Source organism: Onychomys torridus, chromosome 4, assembly GCF_903995425.1.
Source record: "Onychomys torridus chromosome 4, mOncTor1.1, whole genome shotgun sequence".
Classification (NCBI taxonomy): domain Eukaryota; kingdom Metazoa; phylum Chordata; class Mammalia; order Rodentia; family Cricetidae; genus Onychomys; species Onychomys torridus.
Window position 1 is genome coordinate 58,963,723 of NC_050446.1, and position 18,865 is coordinate 58,982,587.

General features: G+C 36.8%; 1 protein-coding gene across 1 annotated transcript in view; it reads left to right on the forward strand.

Annotated features, from left to right (window-relative positions):
• The window catches only part of Znf804a (zinc finger protein 804A), a 216,208-nt gene that overhangs the window by 156,007 nt on the left and 41,336 nt on the right, over positions 1-18,865 (forward strand).

The window sequence follows — 18,865 nt, forward strand, 5'->3', positions numbered from 1 at the left end:
TATATGTATAAATACCTGTACACACACACACACACACATACACACACACACACACACACACACACACACACACACACCCATTGCCAAGAATTTATAAAGGTGGAATTTGCATGGAGAGATGCCCAAAGCTGAATTTATAAGACTAGATTTAGTCTAGGGATATTTGTCATTTCCATTGTAAACTCTTGACATGGTTTGTTTTCAGTTTGCAACTATTTTTGATAATCTAATGTAACATCAGCTTAATTTTACTATTTATATAGTGCACAATTATAATATTAAATATCTATTTTCAAATCTATTTGCTTATAATTGTGATAATAAGTTTCCTTATCTAGTAGATGCTCTGCAATCTTTTAAAGCTACTCATTGGGAAAAGTCTGTGCTAAAACAAGGTTTAAAATACAAATTAATTATATAACTGGAGATAAATCTGTGATCTGCTTGGTTAACTCACAATCATAGGCTTCAAAGCAGAGAGAATTCCTTATCTATAAAATCCAGGTATTTCTTTGATATAGTGCTGGCTCATCTTTGTGACCCGGATTAAATGTAGAGGTCATTGCACAGGTGTTTACCTAAGCGCTTAATCATTTGAGGCACATTTCTTTCATTGTGAGGTGATCAGATGTGACTCTGCCTTAAGGAGCTGTCAAGGGATGAGTCCTTCTGGAAGTTCAAGAGCACTAGACGGAATTTCAAAGGAGAACTGTTAGCACACAATTGAGAGCACTCCCACCCACACTTTAATATCAATATTTCACGGTGAGTCACCGTCCATCCACTCCTAAAGAGCTAAATTGGTTCTCTAAAACTCTGAGAAGATTTCTCTGAGAATAAAACATTTTACTAGATGATGGAACCCAGCTTGGGTGCGAAAATGGCTGTAATTTTTTTTTCCCAGATATGTCTGCAAAACTAGCACAACACAATAAAATATAAGATCTGTTTAACCATAGCTTCAATTTGTAGAAGTAAGCTAGGGGAAAAGAAACTAAAATATAACCAGTGTGCTGCAATAAGACACACTAACCAGTCGCCTCCTAATCTCCAAAATATAGTGCCAGTAAGCTTTACTATATTTCATAAGTTTCTGAAAGCTACCTTCAGAATAAAAACATATAAGTTTTTAAAGACAGAAAAATAAAAGCAGGAGTGTTAATTTAAAGTGACAATATAAATGGTTTTTATATTGTCATATATATACCTGGGCGCATGTGCAGATCATGGATAACTAATTTATACTCAATTTTATAGTGATAGTGCTAAAAGCCTACCTTTTTCCATTTGGAAATTAGTGTAATTTGTTTTATTTCCTTTAAATGAGATATATTTGTTTATATTATGTATATATGTGTGTATTTATTTTTAGAATGAATACAATCTGGTCATATAATTACTGTTTCTGAATGGAGGTAATTGTTAGTTATTCCATCAAATGCCATATACATGTAAAATTCTGTTTTATGCACCATATATAGGTGCATATACACACAACCCTGGTTAGGTTCAATATTCTAATCATACTACATTTCAAGACATCTTTGTTGCCCAAGGCTGTCTGAACCATGTATGGGCCCAGGCCTAGGCCTAAAACATCAAAATCAGCACAATGACAGGTGATTTCCTGCTTTGAAACACTATTTTAATGTCTCCAATCATATTGATAATTGTATTGGTATTAAGTCTGCTTTGAAGATCTGGTAGAATTCTGCAGTGAAACCATCAGGTCCAGGGCTTTTTTTGGTTGGGAGACTTTTAATGAGTGATTCTATTTCCTTAGGGGTTATTGGACTATTAAACTATGGTTTATCTGGTCTCTATTTAACTTAGGTATGTGGTACCTATCCAGAAAATTATCCATTTCTTTTCGATTTTCCAGTTTTGTGGAGTAGAGGTTTTTGAAGTATGACCTGATGATTCTCTGGATTTCCTCATTGTCTGTTGTTATGTCCCCCTTTAAATTTCTGATTTTGTTAATTTGGATGCTCTCTCTCTGTCCTTTTGGTTAGTTTGGATAAGGGCTTGTCTATCTTGTTGATCTCAAAGAACCAACTCTCTGTTTCATTAATCCTTTGTATTGTTCTCTTTATTTCTATTTTATTGATTTCAGCTCTCAATTTGATAATTTCCTGGCCTCTGTTCCTCCTGGGAGACTTTGCTTCTTCCTGTTCCAGGGCTTTCAGGTGTGCTGTCAAATCACTAGCGTGATATTTCTCCAGCTTCTTTATGTGGGCATTCAGTGCTATGATTTTCCATCTTAGCAATGCTTTTATAGTATCCCATAATTTTGGATATGTGGTATATTCATTTTCATTGATCTCTAGGAAGTCTTTAATTTCTTTCTTTATTTCTTCCTTAACCCATTGGTGATTCAGTTGAGCATTATTCAATTTCCATGAGATTGTAGGATTTCTGTAGCTTTTTCTGTTGTTGAAATCTAACTTTAAACCATGGTGGTCTGATAGAACACAGGAGGTTATTCCAATTGTCTTGTATCTGTTGAGATTTGCTTTGTGGCCAGGTATGTAGTCAATTTTAGAGAAGGTTCCATGGGGTGCTGAGAAGAAGGTATATTCTTTTTTGTTTGGGTGGAATGTTCTGTAGATATCGATTAAGTCCATTTGAGCCATAACATCAGTTAAGTCCTTTATTTCTCTGTTAAATTTAAATTTGGCAGATCTGTCCAGAGGTGAAAGTGGGGTGTTGAAGTCTCCCACTATTAATGTGTGGGGTTTTATATGTGATTTAAGCTTTAGTAATGTTTCTTTTACATATGTGGGTGCCCTTGTGTTTGGGGCATAAATGTTCAGAATTGAGACTTCATCTTGGTGTATCATTCCTGTGATGAGTATGTAATATCCTTCATCATCTCTTTTGATTGATTTTAGTTTGAAGTCTATTTTGCTGGATATTAGGATGGCTACACCACCTTGCTTCTTAAGACCATTTGATTGGAAAGTCTTTTCCCAGCCTTTCATTCTTAGGAGGTGTCTGTGTTTGAATTTGAGGTGTGTTTCTTGTATGCAGCAGAAAGATGGGTCCTGTTTTCGTATCCATTCTGTTAGTCTGTGTCTTTTTATAGGTGAATTAAGTCCATTGATATTAAGGGATATTAATGACCAGTGATTGTTCATTCCTGTTGTTATTTTTATTTTTTGGTGGTTTTTTGGGGTTTACTGCTGTGGTGTTATCTATTGCCTGTGTTTTAATGGGTGTATCTGCCTTTCTTAGTTTGGAATTTTCCTTCTAGTGCTTTCTGTAGTGCTGGGTTTGTGCATAAGTATTGTTTAAATCTGGTTTTGTCTTGGAAGGTCTTGTTCACTCCATCTATGATGATTGAAAGTTTTGCTGGGTATATTAGTCTAGGCTGGCATCCATGGTCTCTTAGTGTCTGCATTATAACTGTCCAGGTCCTGCTGGCCTTCAAATTCTCCATCGAGAAATCGGGTGTTATTCTGATGGGTTTGCTTTTATTAGTCACTTGGCCTTTTTCCTTTGCTGCCCTTTATGCTGTTTCTTTATTCTGTACGTTTAGTTTTTTAATTATTATGTGGTGAGGGGACTTTTTTGGGGGTCTAGTCTGTTTGGTGTTCTATAGGCTTCTTGTATCTTCATAGGCATTTCCTTCTTTAAGTTGGGAAAATTTTCTTCTATGATCTTGTTAAATATATTTTCTGTGCCTTTGAGTTGGTATTCTTCTCCTTCCTGTATCCCTATTATTCATAGGTTTGGTATTTTCATGGTGTCTCAAATTTCTTGGACATTTTGTGTCATGACGTTGTTGGTTTTAGTGTTTTCTTTGACTGATGAATCTATTTCTTCTAACGTATCTTCAACACCAGAGATCCTCTCTTCCATCTCTTGCATTCTGTTGGTTATACTTGCCTCTGAAGTTCCTGTTCGTTTACTCAGATTTTCTATTTCCAACATTCCTTCTGCTAGTGTCTTCTTCATTTTTTCTATTTCCCTCTTCAGGTCTTGGATTGTCTCCCTTGCTTTTTCATGATTTTCATTCAATGATTTATTGTTTTCTTCTGCTTTAATTGTCCTTTCCTCTAGTTTTTTATAGCGTTCTTCCCATTTTTTGTTTGTCTGTTCCTCTACTTTATTTTTGATTTCTTCTATATAAGGCTCTAGCCTCTTCATGATGTTACTTATAAGGTTGTTTTCTTCTTCTTCTTCCATCCTGTGAGGTCTAGCTGTTGGAGAAGGGCTAGGCTCTGGTGATGCTTTATTGCTCTTTATTTTGTTGTATATACTTCTGCCTTGGCGTCTCCTCATCTCCTCTTGTGTTCGTTCTTGGTCTCATCAGTGTACTTGGTCCAGAGAGAGTTGACTGATTTAGGGAGCCTCTCTCTGGTCCAGATGGAAGCTCTGGACCAGATGGGAGCACTGGTTCAGATGAGAGTGTTGGCTGGATAGAATTGGGAGGCTGGACTTTGAGTCTCCTTATTTTGTCCATATGGAAGCTTCTCTTGTCCAGATTGGAGTTCCTCTAGTCTCTGGTCCAGATGGGATTTCTAGGGCAGGATGGAAGCTTGGGGCTGGTCTCTGAGTCTCAGGAAGTGGCTGGGGTCTGGGGCAAATGGGTGTGGGGACAGAGTCTGGAGACTTCAATGTCTGCCTGCAGTCTTGGAAAAGGGGAGCCTTCCTGCAAGGCCTGCCAATTGGCAGGAAACTGGGGCCAAGTTGGTCAGGTCCTCCCGGGGTAGCCTGTGTCCAGTGGTGGGACCCAGGTGCAGTTGCCTCTCTGACTATAACCCAGGCACTCACCTCTGGTCCAGATGGGAGTTCAGGGGCCAATGGGAGCTGGGGGCTGGTCTCTGTGTCTCAGGAAGTGGCTGGGGTCTTGGGTAAATGGGAAATTGTTCTTTTCTTTTATTCACATTATAGTAAAGTGTCCATTTCTTCTGTCTAAGAGAAATACTTGAAGATGTGTCATTCCTTGGTTCTTTGGCCAATGGGTGGCCTTGTTATCCATAGAGCTTCCTTTGGGCAATTATAAACACAGCAGGACTTTGCTTTGCTTAAAGGGTGTGGACTTAATTGGATTCTTTAAGATTCAATTCTTATTTTATGTTTTCACTGAACAAAAGGCAAGTAGGAAAACTAAAATTAGAAAATACTTCACTAAAATGCTAACATTTCCCCCCAGAAGTACTTTTTGAAATGCTTGTTTTAGATGAATACATGAATCTTAAAAAAATAAGAAATCAAAAAGCAAAAACTTCTGTAGTTTTACTATATATAAAACACAAAATTACTCACATAAAAGCACTTAATGAAGACAAAAATGTAGAGTCATTAATTTCAAAAACTCTTGTAGTTTTTACTTCCAGATATTATCCTTTTTGAGAGGTATATATCAATAAATAAATTCATCATAATACTCCAAATTTGTGTTATTTTATCATTTATTTATGCAAAATATCACATTTGCATTTTTATATTATTCATGACTGATTGTGGCTACTTATAATTTTTAATATTTAAAATGTTTAATAAATATTTAACTATGTCATAGGATTATACAATGTGATATTTTCAGATATTGAATATTTAAATTTGTACAAGTGGTTAGTAGCAGACCTTCTTTTGTTTTATAGCCTTCTGTGATTCTCTGTGTCTTTCTGATGCCTTCTCCTGCTGCAGAATGCTGATAGAATCCGTTCATATTTGTTATCCTTTTCCCCGGGACATACACACTTATGTGCCTCTTATTTCATGCTGTCAAAAACAATCCCAAAATTTTGTAAGACTTATGAAAGAATTTATCTGCAGTATTATCCCAGCAGTAGAATTCCTGATTTCTAAGGCTATGAATAGTTATTTTAGCCAAGCCTTCTGAGACTAGCTTTCTTGTGTTGCTACCTCAGCATATGAATGCCCAACAGTTTCTAAGAGCTTCATCCTCCGTATTTTATAGCATGAGCTTTATCTATTTTTTTTTCTTTCTGTAGGTATTATTTTTATGTTACTTTTACTGGATCACATGGATTCTTTGTTGTGATTTAGTATTATTTTATTGCCATTTCTTTGCTATTCCTAACACTTGTGACTTATTATTGATACAATTCTTTATGTAATCAAGAACTACGGATTAGTACTGATAAAAGAGAAGTTTTAAAACAACATAACTTACTGCTGAACTAGCTACATGTGATGATGGAATAATTGAAAGGTAGCTACTATAACCTCTGAGCCAATTATATATAAATATTATTATTACTATTTTAATAGTAGACAAAAATCCATGTAGCTGCAATTGATTGGTGATCATGAAAGTTTGCCTACAGCTCTAAATAACAATATCATGCTTAATCACATTTTTCTAGTTTATAATTTGTTAGTTTATGATCATTTTCTTTCACTAGAAATACTTCATTCTGAGCTTATTTTGAAAAATTCTTAAGAATGGCATGGCAGACTAGAGTGGCTTTTTCTGTGGATTTTTATCTAAAGACGGCATAAGAACCTAGTTTTCCCAATAGCTATGTGTTGACTTTGATCACTTCAGTAAATGCTGTCTGCCAGGTATCTATGTGCAATCTAAATGTATATCATTACCAATGTAAATAGGGACTATGTTATGGTCATGTGTGAGCCTTTAAATGTCTTGATACCTGTGTTAGAAGAATGAATGCTGACAAGAGAAAAGCATTCATGAGGGAAAATTTATTTGCTTAAAGGTTTTAATTATGTGATGTCAATATGTCTTTGTGTGGGTATGTTCATGTGCATTATGGTTCAGAAGAAGGTTAGATCCTTAGAGCTCTTTGTAGCATGAATTGGGGAAGTTGTCAAAAACCTGACTTTGGTCCTGGGAATGAACTTGTCTTAATTGCACAGCCAGACACTTGGAAATCACATGAAATCATGTTTTCTATTAAATTTTACTCATAATTATGTTCGCATTAATAATTTTTGCTTAAATCAACTATGAATGTGATATTTACAAAATGGTATTTTTTTCATTTCTATGATTCTCTATTCATTTAATTTTTCATCATGTTATAAAATATTATTTTCATATACTACATTTATTTAACTATATGTTTATATTAAAACATATCCATAGACAACTATTTTATCTAATGTGATATTTCAAGTTTCATTATTCATTTAATGCTAAATGTGTCTACAGTTTGACCAGTGGGAGAGCCATCAAACAGGCTTCTATTTATTTCTGACCCATGCTACTGTTTTGTAAATATTCTCTTACTTGCTATCACATCATGAAATTTTAAACACATCTTTGATTTTATATCTTTAGTCCTACAATCAACCATTTATCCAAGGTGCCCTGGAGGTTGACATAGGAACACCAATCTCTGAACAGGGAAGTTTTTTTGTTTTGGTTTGTTTTTTTCGTAATGCTATTTTTCTCCACCCTTTCAGGGTATTCTGAATACTTGCCTCTATCCTTTGTAGTGCTCTTGCTGCCTCTCCTTACACTTGTTTGCTTTCTCAAAGACTTCACACAGACATATTCAGTTTTCATCCAGTTGCTAACAGCTTCAAGTTCAATGATGTGTTTGCATTATCTTGTTATTGATTTGAGTTGCCTCGGTCCTTTGGAAAACCATCTGTAGAATTTACATGAGGACTGATGTGATATTCCCAGCTCTAAAGGATCATTGCTGCCTTTGTGAGATGATCTGACAACTTAGCATCTATAAGGATAGTTCCAGTGTTAACCCTTTCTGATCTGCAACATGGTTTTTTCCTACTGCCCTTGAGCTGGTGTCAGGACTTGCTTACTCTTAGCAGATGGTACAGTTCTCCTGGTTTTTGTTAATTTGCAGAGGGAGAGGCCCCTGTAAGACTCTCACAGCTGGGATTTTTGTCTGCACATCTTACTGCAGAGTCATGAGGTCTATAGTTGTGAGATCCAGGAGACATATCCTGGGCAAAGTAGCATTTGTGTTTTAATTTTTCCTTGGTTTCACTTTCATTTTTGTCTGCATTTCTTATTGTCCTTGCAGGGATTGTGGGAAAAAGATTTGAAATTGCATCTGGCATTTCTGTTAAACTGGAAGACTGCCTACAGTAATATGACAAACTTATTCCCAGAAATAGAAGTTTCAATCTGAACTCTTCCACATTTTTCTCATAAAAATTTATCTGCAAACAGGTCAGGTTTATGAATACCAGCTTGATAAAACAAGAGCAAAGCAAACCCAAGACAGTAGTTAGCTACTGTTGGAACACGCATGTCTCTGTTACTAAAATGCATATTTTCTTTTGTTTTTGTTTTGTCTTTTTATTGATTCTTCGGAAATTTCACATCGTGCACCCCAACTCCACTCATCTCCCAGTCCCTCCATATTCTCTCCTCATTCTTGTACTGTCCTCTCCACCAATGAAACCTAAAAAAGAATAAAAATAAGATAGAAATAAATTATAACATAAAAAAAGGAAAAACATTTTTCCCCTCCAACTTTCCTGCCTATCCATTGCCTATTCATTTGTCTTATGGCATTGTAAGCTCTTCTGTATCATGCAGTATACCCTTTTGTCCAATCAGTGCTGCTTGCAAATGTTCATTATGTAATATGCTGTTGGTCAGGTTCAAGGCCTCTGGTTTTGGTACATCATCAAAACTGGACCACAAATGACACTTCTCTCCATTATCCTGTCCTTGCCTCCGTCATGGAAATCCTGTGGAACCATCCCTCCAGCAGGTCATAGGTGGGGATATGTTGGGGTGTGCCATGCCTTAGCCCTGAATGTGTGCTTGGGTGGCAGCTAAGTTTGTCGGTCATGAGTGCTGGGACCAGCCCCCTCAGCTGAGGGAGGGAGAGAGCTCTCCTAGGCCCGTGATGAGTGGTAGGGGGGCTCTGGTGTCAGGAGGTCAGGATAGAAGTACGCTGTGAGAGAGAAATGCAGGAAAATTAATGAAATTCCTGTCCTTCCTGCCTAGTCCTTTCTATCACTTGGTGGCAGAGAAAGAGAGGTCCATATATGATCACAGACGGGGCCTTCTCAACCTATTGACACATTCGTCTAGGACTTTCCAATTTCTACATCATAATTTTGTTGTTATTGTTGTTGTACTGTTACCCAGCTGAAGCATTTCATTAAAACAGCCCATATTACCTGTAGTTGGAGTTTTCCTGCCTGGCCCACAGTCAGGACAAATCTCTCTCACCCGCCAGCCCATAGATGCTCAGCCCCAACCAAGTAAACACATAGAAACTTACATTGTTTACCAACTGTATGGCCATGGCAGGCTTCTTGTTATCTACTTCTACCTTACATTAACCGATTTCTATTAATCTATACTTTGCTACATGGCTCGTGGCTTACCATTACCTAACATCTTTCTTCTCATGGCAGGAGCTGGCAGGATCCCCCTCTGCCCCAGCCTTCACTTTCCAGAATTCTCCTCCTCCTTGTTCTGCCTATCCTATCCTTCCTGCCTGGCTACAGGCCAATCAGCATTTTATTTATTTTAACCAATCAGATCAACACATTTGACATACAGACCATCCCACAACAATTACCTAAAATAGCTGTTTTGATTTGAACACTATTTGCTTAGGTGTATTTTATCTGCATGTATGGATGAATACCATGTGAGTGCATGGTGCCTGCTGAGGCCAGAAAGGGACATCAGATACAATGGAAATAGAGTTAGAGATAATTGTGAGTCACTATGTAGGTGCTGGGAATTGAACTGAGATCATCTAGAAGAGCAGGAAATCCCTTTCACAATGGAGCCATCTTTCCAGTCCCTTCACTTTTTACTTACACAATAGTTTATACCAGTGTAACACTGAATCTCCTTACCATTTTAACAGGTCCATTGACAATGGTAATTCACACACTTGTAGTTTACAGTACATACATTTTAGGTGGATTCATGTAGCTCTGTACACACACTTAGAATTTTTCATTTATCTCCTGAAAATATATAAATAAATAAAGAGCAAATCCATTACCACTTATTCCTCCCATCACCTATCCAGCCTTAGAAAATACCAACTCAATTTCTTTCTCTATATGTTTATCTATTTTCATTTTCAAATAAACAGAATTGTACATAGTATCAATGGTTTATCCCATTTATCATGTTTTGTAAGACACTCTGTTGAATTTTAGCATGTGTAAGGACTCCTTTTTGACTGAAAATATTCCTTTAATTCCATGTGCTTGTATCACTTCTTCTTTGCCCATTCAGGACACTTTGTGCTATTTTTCTTTCCCTATTAGGAAAGCCATTATTTTCTCTCCCTTCTTCCCTCGCCCTGTCCCTCTCTCTCTCCCCTCTTCCCTCCCTGTCTCTCTCTGTTTCTGTTTATCTCTCATCTTTGAAAATTCATTTTTCCTCATATAATATATGCTGATTATGATTCCCCTTCCTCTACTCCTTCAAGTTCCTCCATATCTTCCCTCACATCTAGATCCACTCCCTGTTCCACATTAGAAAACAAACAGACTTCTAATGGATAATAATAATAAAATAAGCCCTCTGTCAGATGTGGGGTTGGTGAAGACATATGACAGAGGGCTGATATCCAGCATATATAAAGAACTCAATATATTAGACATCAAAATGACCAGCAGTCCAATTAAGAAATGGGCTATAGAATTAAACAGAGAATTCTCAACAGAGGAAGTTCAAATGACTGAAAGACATTTAAGGAAATGCTCAACATCCCTAATTATCCAGGAAATGCAAATCAAAATGACTCTGAGATACCACCTTACACCTGTCAGAATGGCTAAGATCAAAAGCACAGAAGACAGCTTATGCTGGAGAGGATATGAAGCAAGGGGAACTCTCCTCCACTGCTGGTGGGAATGCAAACTTGTACAGCCACTTTGGAAATCAATATGGCGCTTCCTTAGAAAATTGGGAAACCATCTCCCCCAAGACACAGCTGTAGCACTCTTGGGCATATACCCAAGGAATGCTCAATCATACCTCAAGGGCATTTGCTCAGCTATGTTCATATCAACATTGTTTGTAATAGTCAGAACCTGGAAACAACCTAGATGCTCTTCAACTGAAGAATGGATAAAGAAAATATGGTACATATACACAATGGAGTACTACTCAGCAGAGAAAAACAATGACATCATGAGGTTTGCAGGCAAATAGAGGGATCAAGAAAAAGTCATCCTGAGTGAGGTAACCTAGACTCAGAAGGACAAACATGGTATGTACTCACTCATAGTAGGATACTAGATGTAAAACAAAGATGACTAGACTGCTACACAACTCCAGGGAGGCTACCTAGAAAACAGGACCCTAGGAAAGACACAGGGATCACCCAATGACAGAGAAATGGATGAGATCTACATGAACAACCTGGATGACAGTGGGAGTAATGAAGGGCAATATTCGAGGGAAAGAAAGCTTAGGGGAGCAGGAGATCCCAGCTGGATCAAGAACAGAAAGGGAGAACAAGTAATAACAGACCATGATAAATGATGACATGAGAACAGGAATAGGCAGAGTGCTGGCGAGGTCTCCAGAAATCCACAATGATACATCCTCTGTAGACTGCTGGCAATGGTCGAGAGAAAGCCTGATCTGACCTAGACTGGTGACCAGATGACCAAATACCCTAATGGTTGTGCTGGAACTCTCATCCAATAACTGATGGAAGTGGATGCAGAGATCCTTGGCCAGGCCCCAGGTGGAGTTCCAGGAGTCCAATTTTCAAGAAAGAGAAGGGACTGTAATAGTGTGAATTGTTGAGACCAAGATTGGAAAAGCACAGGGACAAATAGCCAAACAAATGGAAGCACAAGCACATGAATTATGAACCAAAGGCTGTGGAACCCCCAGCTGGAGCAGGCCCTCTGGATAAGTGAGACAACTGAATAGCTTGAACTGTTTGGGAGGCATCCAGGCAGCGGAACGTGGACCTGTCCTTAGTGCATGAGCTGGCTGCTTGGAACCTTGGGCTAACACAGGGAGACTTTGATCAGCCTGGAAGGAGGGGACTGGAGCTGCCTGTACTGAATCCACCATGTTTAAATGAATCCCAAGGGGAGTCTTGGCCCTGGAGGAGATGGGAATGGAGGGGAGGGACTGGGGGGAAGATGGGGGCAGGGACGGGAGGGGGAGGACAGGGTAACCCATGGCTGATGTGTAAAATTAAAAGACAAATATAATAAATTAAAAAAGAAAAAAATAATAAAATAAGATAAAAATGAAACAAATCAATAGAGTGAAAACAGTGGAATAGACCCATTTATTCCCACAGCTGGGATTCCCATAAGAATTCTAAACTGGAAGTCAAAATATGCATACAAAGGGCCTGGTAGAGATTCCTGTAGGCCCTGTGCATTCTGCTTTGGTCTTTTTGAGCTCATATGAGCTTTGGCCATGTTGATTTAGAGGACCTTATTTTCTTGATGTCCTCCATCTTCTCTGGCTCTTCTGTCTCCTATTCTGCAGAGCTCTCTGAGCCCTGAAGGGAGAGATTTGATGAAGACATCTCATGTAGGTCTGAGTGGTCCAAGGTTTCTCAGACTCCATAATGTCTGACTGTAGTCTTTTTATTTGTTTCTGTCTGCTGCAGGCATAAGCTTCTCTGATGATGGCTGAGCAAGGCACTGTTCTATGAGCATAGCAGAACATCATTAAGCAAGATTTTAATGTTGCTTTGTTTGTTTGTTTGTTTGTTTGTTTGTTTCTTTCTTTCTTTCTTTTCTTTCTTTCTTTCTTTCTTTTTAATCCTAGGTCCCTGGTCTATCTAGTCTCAGTTTGTTGGTTACCAAAGTGTCAGATAGGGATTCTGTCTCATGGAGTGAGCCTTTAGTCAAAGCAGATATTGATTGGTTTCTCTCACTTTTGCTGCTATTGACCTAGCATATCTTACAAACAGGATACCATTATATATCAAAGGATCTGTGGCTGGCTTGGGGTTTACAGTTTGCTTTGGTAGTATGCAGAGAACCTTCCTTTATCCGAGCTGCTAGTACATAGGGTTAAAGGTTCTATGTGGGCACCAACTTGACTCCTCCACATTCAATAAGTTGTATAGGTGTTGTATTCAGCAAAGGTGCCTGGATGTCAGTTTGTGGAGAGCAACCTACAGGCTTGTCAATAGTCTGTGCTGTTTGGAGATTCCTATGGACACTTCTGTCTAATTACTAATTCAGATGTAACCCAATCTCATTACTGGAGCTTCAGTTTGTGACAAGAGATGGCCAGTTGGGACTTTGTCTCCCCCATTATTTGATAATTTTATTTGGATCACCCTCATATGCATGTATTTTAGAAAGCTTCTACTGTGTTAGATGTCCACACTGCCCCTCAAATGGCCCTTAAATTAGATGTCTCTCTTCATATTCTCTCCCTCATTCATTCTCTCTCCACTACTTTATACTCACATTTGATCCTCCCCATCCATCCTATAATTATTTATCCCTCCTTTATATTACTCTATACCTCTGTATATAACCTCTGTGATTCCAATGATTATAGTTTCCTTATCATTGACTTAAGAGCTAATATTCACATATTAACAAATATATACCATACTTGTCTTTATGGGTCTGTGTTACCTCACTCATGATGACTTTACTAATTCCATCTATTTACCTGTGAATTTAAAGATTTTTGCATAATACTCTATCATGTAATTGTACCATTTAAAAAACCCATTCTTCTATTGAAGTACATATAGGTGGTTTCCAGTTTCAATCTATCATGAATTGAGCAACAGTGAACAGTGACTTTGTGGTAGGATGAAGTGTCCTCTAGGCATAAGCTCAAGTATGGTATAGATGGATCTTGAAATAGATTGATTCCCATCTTCCTGATATCTACATTCAAGTTAGGGATTAAAATATGAGTATGAGGTTGCTGGAACATCCAGGAACTTCGTGCTAAACAATGTAAAGAATGAATTGCCAAGATGTTTCTCATTATGGCCTTGCAGATTGTGCCAATTTAAGTTATTATCAAAATATTCATATTCCTATTTTCTACATCCTTTCCAACAAATGTTATTATCTGCTTTGTGAGGTTGTTGGGATTTTTTCTTGTTTTTTTTTTTTTATAGTTTTGGACACTGGGTTATATTATATAGACACAGAATAGCCTTGAATTGGACATTTTTTGCCTCCACTTCTGGAATGCTATAATTACAGGCACCTATCATCATGTTCAGCTTACTTCTCTCTCTAAATTTAGCCATCAGAGTGTGGATACAGTCTCATTTGGCCTTTACTTCCATCTTGAGATCTATAAGTTAAGACATTTATTTGTTAAATAAACTAATTATTATGTGATGTTAGTTAACCTAGGAGATACTCAGAATTTGCTATATGGGCTATTAATGATATTCCTTATTCAGAATGTCAATTTCAAAAAAGCTTGAAATGCATTATTAACCAAACATAAAGTTTGATTTCAACTAATTCTTGTAGAGAAGCACCAGAAAATGTACCAACTGGACTCTTATTGTTTCATAGCAATCATAAAAGCTGGCTCTATTCATAAGTCAATCATAATATTAAGAATCTTTTCAGGATAGATTATCAACTTGGCAGACAGACTCAGATATGAGTTCCTTCAACTTCTTAATTTTATCTGAAGAGATGGCTTATGGTTACCCTCTAGAATGTTGGCTCATTTAAATGTTAGTTGGGAAATGACAAATACAAATTATTTGAGACTAGAAAAGATACCTCAAAATTCTCCAACTCCAATAGTGTAAAAGATTTTAATAAAGTTACTTACTTGTATGAAACAAGTTAAATAAGTAAAAGTATTATTTAGTGTTATAAATTCTTGACATAGAGCATAGCTGCAGCTATCCATTTTTTAGGTACATGTTTAATTCTAGACACTTTTTCTCCTTCAGTCCAGCTCAAGTTATTCTGAGCTATGATCTTTGTTGAAAGACAGGTCAATCTATTTTTGGGTCTTCCATTCTGTGAAACAGTGTGAGTCAGCACTGAGTTATGCTATTGAAAGCGAAATAGACCTTTCAGCTGTGTGCTAATATTTGATGTGAGGAATACAGTTTAATTTAAAATAATATTTGTGAATCTGAGAATGTGCAACTTTACACAGAAATCTCAATTTTTATTTAAGTTTCTGTAATATAAACTCAAACAGTTTTGTCTTTTAATAATGGCATTTTACCTTAATGCAATGAAATAGTCTGCAGCAACATGAATGATGATACATATTCACTTACTAGCATATCTACATGTAGCAAATTTCGTTCATTTAAATATATGCATATTAAATATATATATATATATATGTAAATGTCTATAGCACATTATTTCTAGAGCAATATCTATAAATAAAATTCTGGTGTTTAAGTTTAGATTTTGTCTTTTAAAGTATGACTTATTCAATGCATACATATCTCAAAAGTTTGATTGTTGGTTAAAACTAAAATTATGACACTGATAACTAATACTATCAACATCAAGAAAAGCAATTATCATGTGACCAACATGTATCCTTCTAATCATCTCAATGGATGCTGTCTTATACTCTGGGTTGTTTCCTTTTAAACTATCTTCATTGCTGTGGTTGTTGCTTTGTCCTTATATGTGTTCTTTTAAAAAATGTTTAAAAATTTTCTCTGTGGTGGGATGCTTTGCTCAGCCTTTATGCAGCGGGTAAGGGCTTGGTCTCTGCCTCAGCTGAATGTGCCAGGATTTGTTGGCTCCCCATGGGAGGCCCTACCCTTTTGGAAGATGTGGATGGGGAAAGCAGGAAAAGGAATGGGAAGGGGAACTGTGGTTGGTATGCAAAATGAAAAGAAAAGTAAATAAATACGTTTTTAAAGTATTTTTAAATTAAAAGGTAATGCCATGGTTACCCCTGCCCAATGCCTCCTCTAACCTCTTCCATGACTCACATCTTGCTCACTCTCAAACCCATGCCCTCTTTTTCTTTGTTATAAACACATACATGTTTAAATAAACACACAGAAAAACCTGACTGAGTCTGTTAAATTTTGCTTTTATATATCTAATTCCAGGGTAGATTACTTGACATGAATAATCAATAAAAATATTCATCCCTGGGGATGACGAATTCTCTCTCTCTCTCAAAATCCCTTAGTTGCCTACAGCTCTTGATTCAGGGGTGGAGTGCCATGCTATTTTCTCCGTCTACAAATGCCTTATATGTATTCCTTACATGTGTTCCTTACAAATCCATAGAAATGTGAATTACTTTAGCATTAGGAAAGGAAATACATTTCTGGCTTTGTCTTATGCTTGGGTTTTGTAGTAATTGCATGAAAACGCATGGTGGTGAGGGACTCATCCATGCTATCAATGGAGCCTGTCTCTGCTGACAATATTTAGAACTACATTTTCTTATTACATAACTAGATTTTAATTATAGTAAAATTTTATAAATTCTTCTCTTTTTTTTTTACACATTTCCATTTTCTAGTCCCTATAATTTATTTTGCCTAATATCCATGAATACATTTTAAACAACTTTTAATTGCTAGGAAGCTACATTGCTGTTTTATTTATTATTAGTCTTACTGTATCTTCAATATACCATTTGAATCATCTCATTAATATAAATGAACACTCATGATGCCATTCTTTTAAATACTCTGGCTGACCACTATGGTACATTTCTATTATTCCATAATTAAATGCTTTATAATAACATTTTAATTTTAATTAAATTTAACATTTTAACAAAATAAGCTTCTTATATTTTACTTCCTTTTTAAATGTAAATCAGTCTCTGCTCCTTGATATGGTGTTACATGTCTACTTAGTGGCTTAAGCATATTAATCTCATATTACCTGATATGTAACTCAGACATAGAAAGGGGTTTAGTGGGTTGCTCAGCATGTGCCAGCTAATGCCAGACTCTACCATTTAGTAAGTTATCACTCTCATTCTCATCCTGTTTTCATCATTCACAGATGGAGCTAATTGTATCCCTCCCACATTCCCTATTATTTGGAAGAGTCTGAGTGAGGTCTACATTTACAGCACTCAGTGAAAGCTGATATCCTCATTTTTTTTTTTTTTTTTGTCCACAAAACTTTAGTTAGAAGTTTTTTTTTTAACAAGTTAAAAGTGTATTTTCTTAAAAAAAAAACTTCCTTTTTTATGGCTATCTGAAACATATGATTATTTTCAAATGGTGTTCTCTTGCTGTGCTAACAGCGTATTGGATACACAGACTATCATCCCATCTGGAATTCAAGACAAAGTAGAATTAGCCACAGGGACAAGGCCTGCTGGTACTAATGGGAAGGACAGCAGGCCTCCATATATTGTTCTTCTTATTATGGAAGCTATGACTGCATGATAATCTGTGTAAGGCTTTTGAGAGACTCAGTGATGGACACCTACAGGGTTAGACTTATGTTTTGAGAAAATATTTCAGAGAATGAATAAAGTTAAACGGATTGAGGACTGTTATTTTACCTTCATTGTTTCAAGCAAGGTAATTTTCCTTTGAAGTCATGAAATTTAACCAAGGAGAAAATTTATGATTTTGTGACATAGTGAAATTAGTCTTAATGAAAATTTTTGTTTCATTTTCTCAGTCCTAACTTTACTATTTATCCATATTTGATGTTTACATTAGGTACTTTGGGGCTCAGGGATGTAGCTCAATTGTTGGGCACTTACCCAATCTCTCTCTTTGTGTCTCTGCCTCTCCCTCTCTGTCTTTCTCTGTCTCCATCTCTCTTGTACACTCTCTGTCTCTCTCTCACACACACACACTCACATTTATCTTATATTTTCATACAACCACATTTTCTAATTTCGAATGTAACCATAATTTTCTAGTTTGCATTTTGTTCATTATGCTGTTTTCTGAATTTCCTTTTCCCCAAATGCACTATTAGTTAATATACATATTTTGCAGCAAATACCAAAGTGTTGAGAATATCATTTTGACCTTCAAGTAGTCCTCCCATTGGCATTCCAGACTATTGGAGTGAGACTGCTTCATTGTTTCTTTAAAATGAAAACATCTTCTTTGAATAGGTATAACATGCTTCATGGTACATTTATTTTGAAAAAAATGTATGAATTGCATTACCAATTTTACTTTTATATATTGAAAGTGATAATTCTTTACATTTAGTCTATCTGATACCATGTTTAATATGTATTATACTTTTAATATTTTTGAAAAACATGATTACTAGCTTATAAGAAAACATTACAATTAAATAAAAAATTGTATGTTAGACACAAGAACCATATATAAGTTCTAGAAATTCATTTTCATTATAAAAAAGATCAACTTCAAAGCTTGGTCCAATACTGTCTTATATTTTTCTCTTCTTTTATTCTTGTCTCATGCATCATATCCTGACCACAGTTTCCCCTCCCTTCACTCACCCCAAATCCCTTACCTCCTCTCTTCCCCAAATCTACTCCTCCTCCATTTCTCTTCCCCAGACACCCCCCCCCCAATAGCAGGCCTCCCAAGGATATCAACTGAATGTAGCCTAACTAATTACAAAAGACTAGACACAAATCATATCTAGTCTGGACACAGCAACACAGTAGGAGGAAAATGGTCCTAAGAGCAGGCAAAAGAATCAAAGGTAACCTCCCCCCATTTATACTCTCAGGAGTTCTACAAGAACACCAAGCTATGAAACCATAACATATAGGCAGAGAACCTAGCTCAGACTCATACAGAGTCCGTGATTATTGTTTTAGTCTCTGTGAGCCCCTATGAGCCCTGCTTAGTTGAGTCTGTGGCCTGTGTTCTACTGGTGTCCGTCCTTGACCCCTCTTGTTCCTACAATCCTTCCTCCTCCTCTTCTGCAGGATTCCCCTGGCTCCACCTAGTATTTGGCCCTGGGTCTCTGCATCTGTTCCTATCAGTTGCTGGATGAAGTCTCTCTGATGACTCTTGGGCTAAGC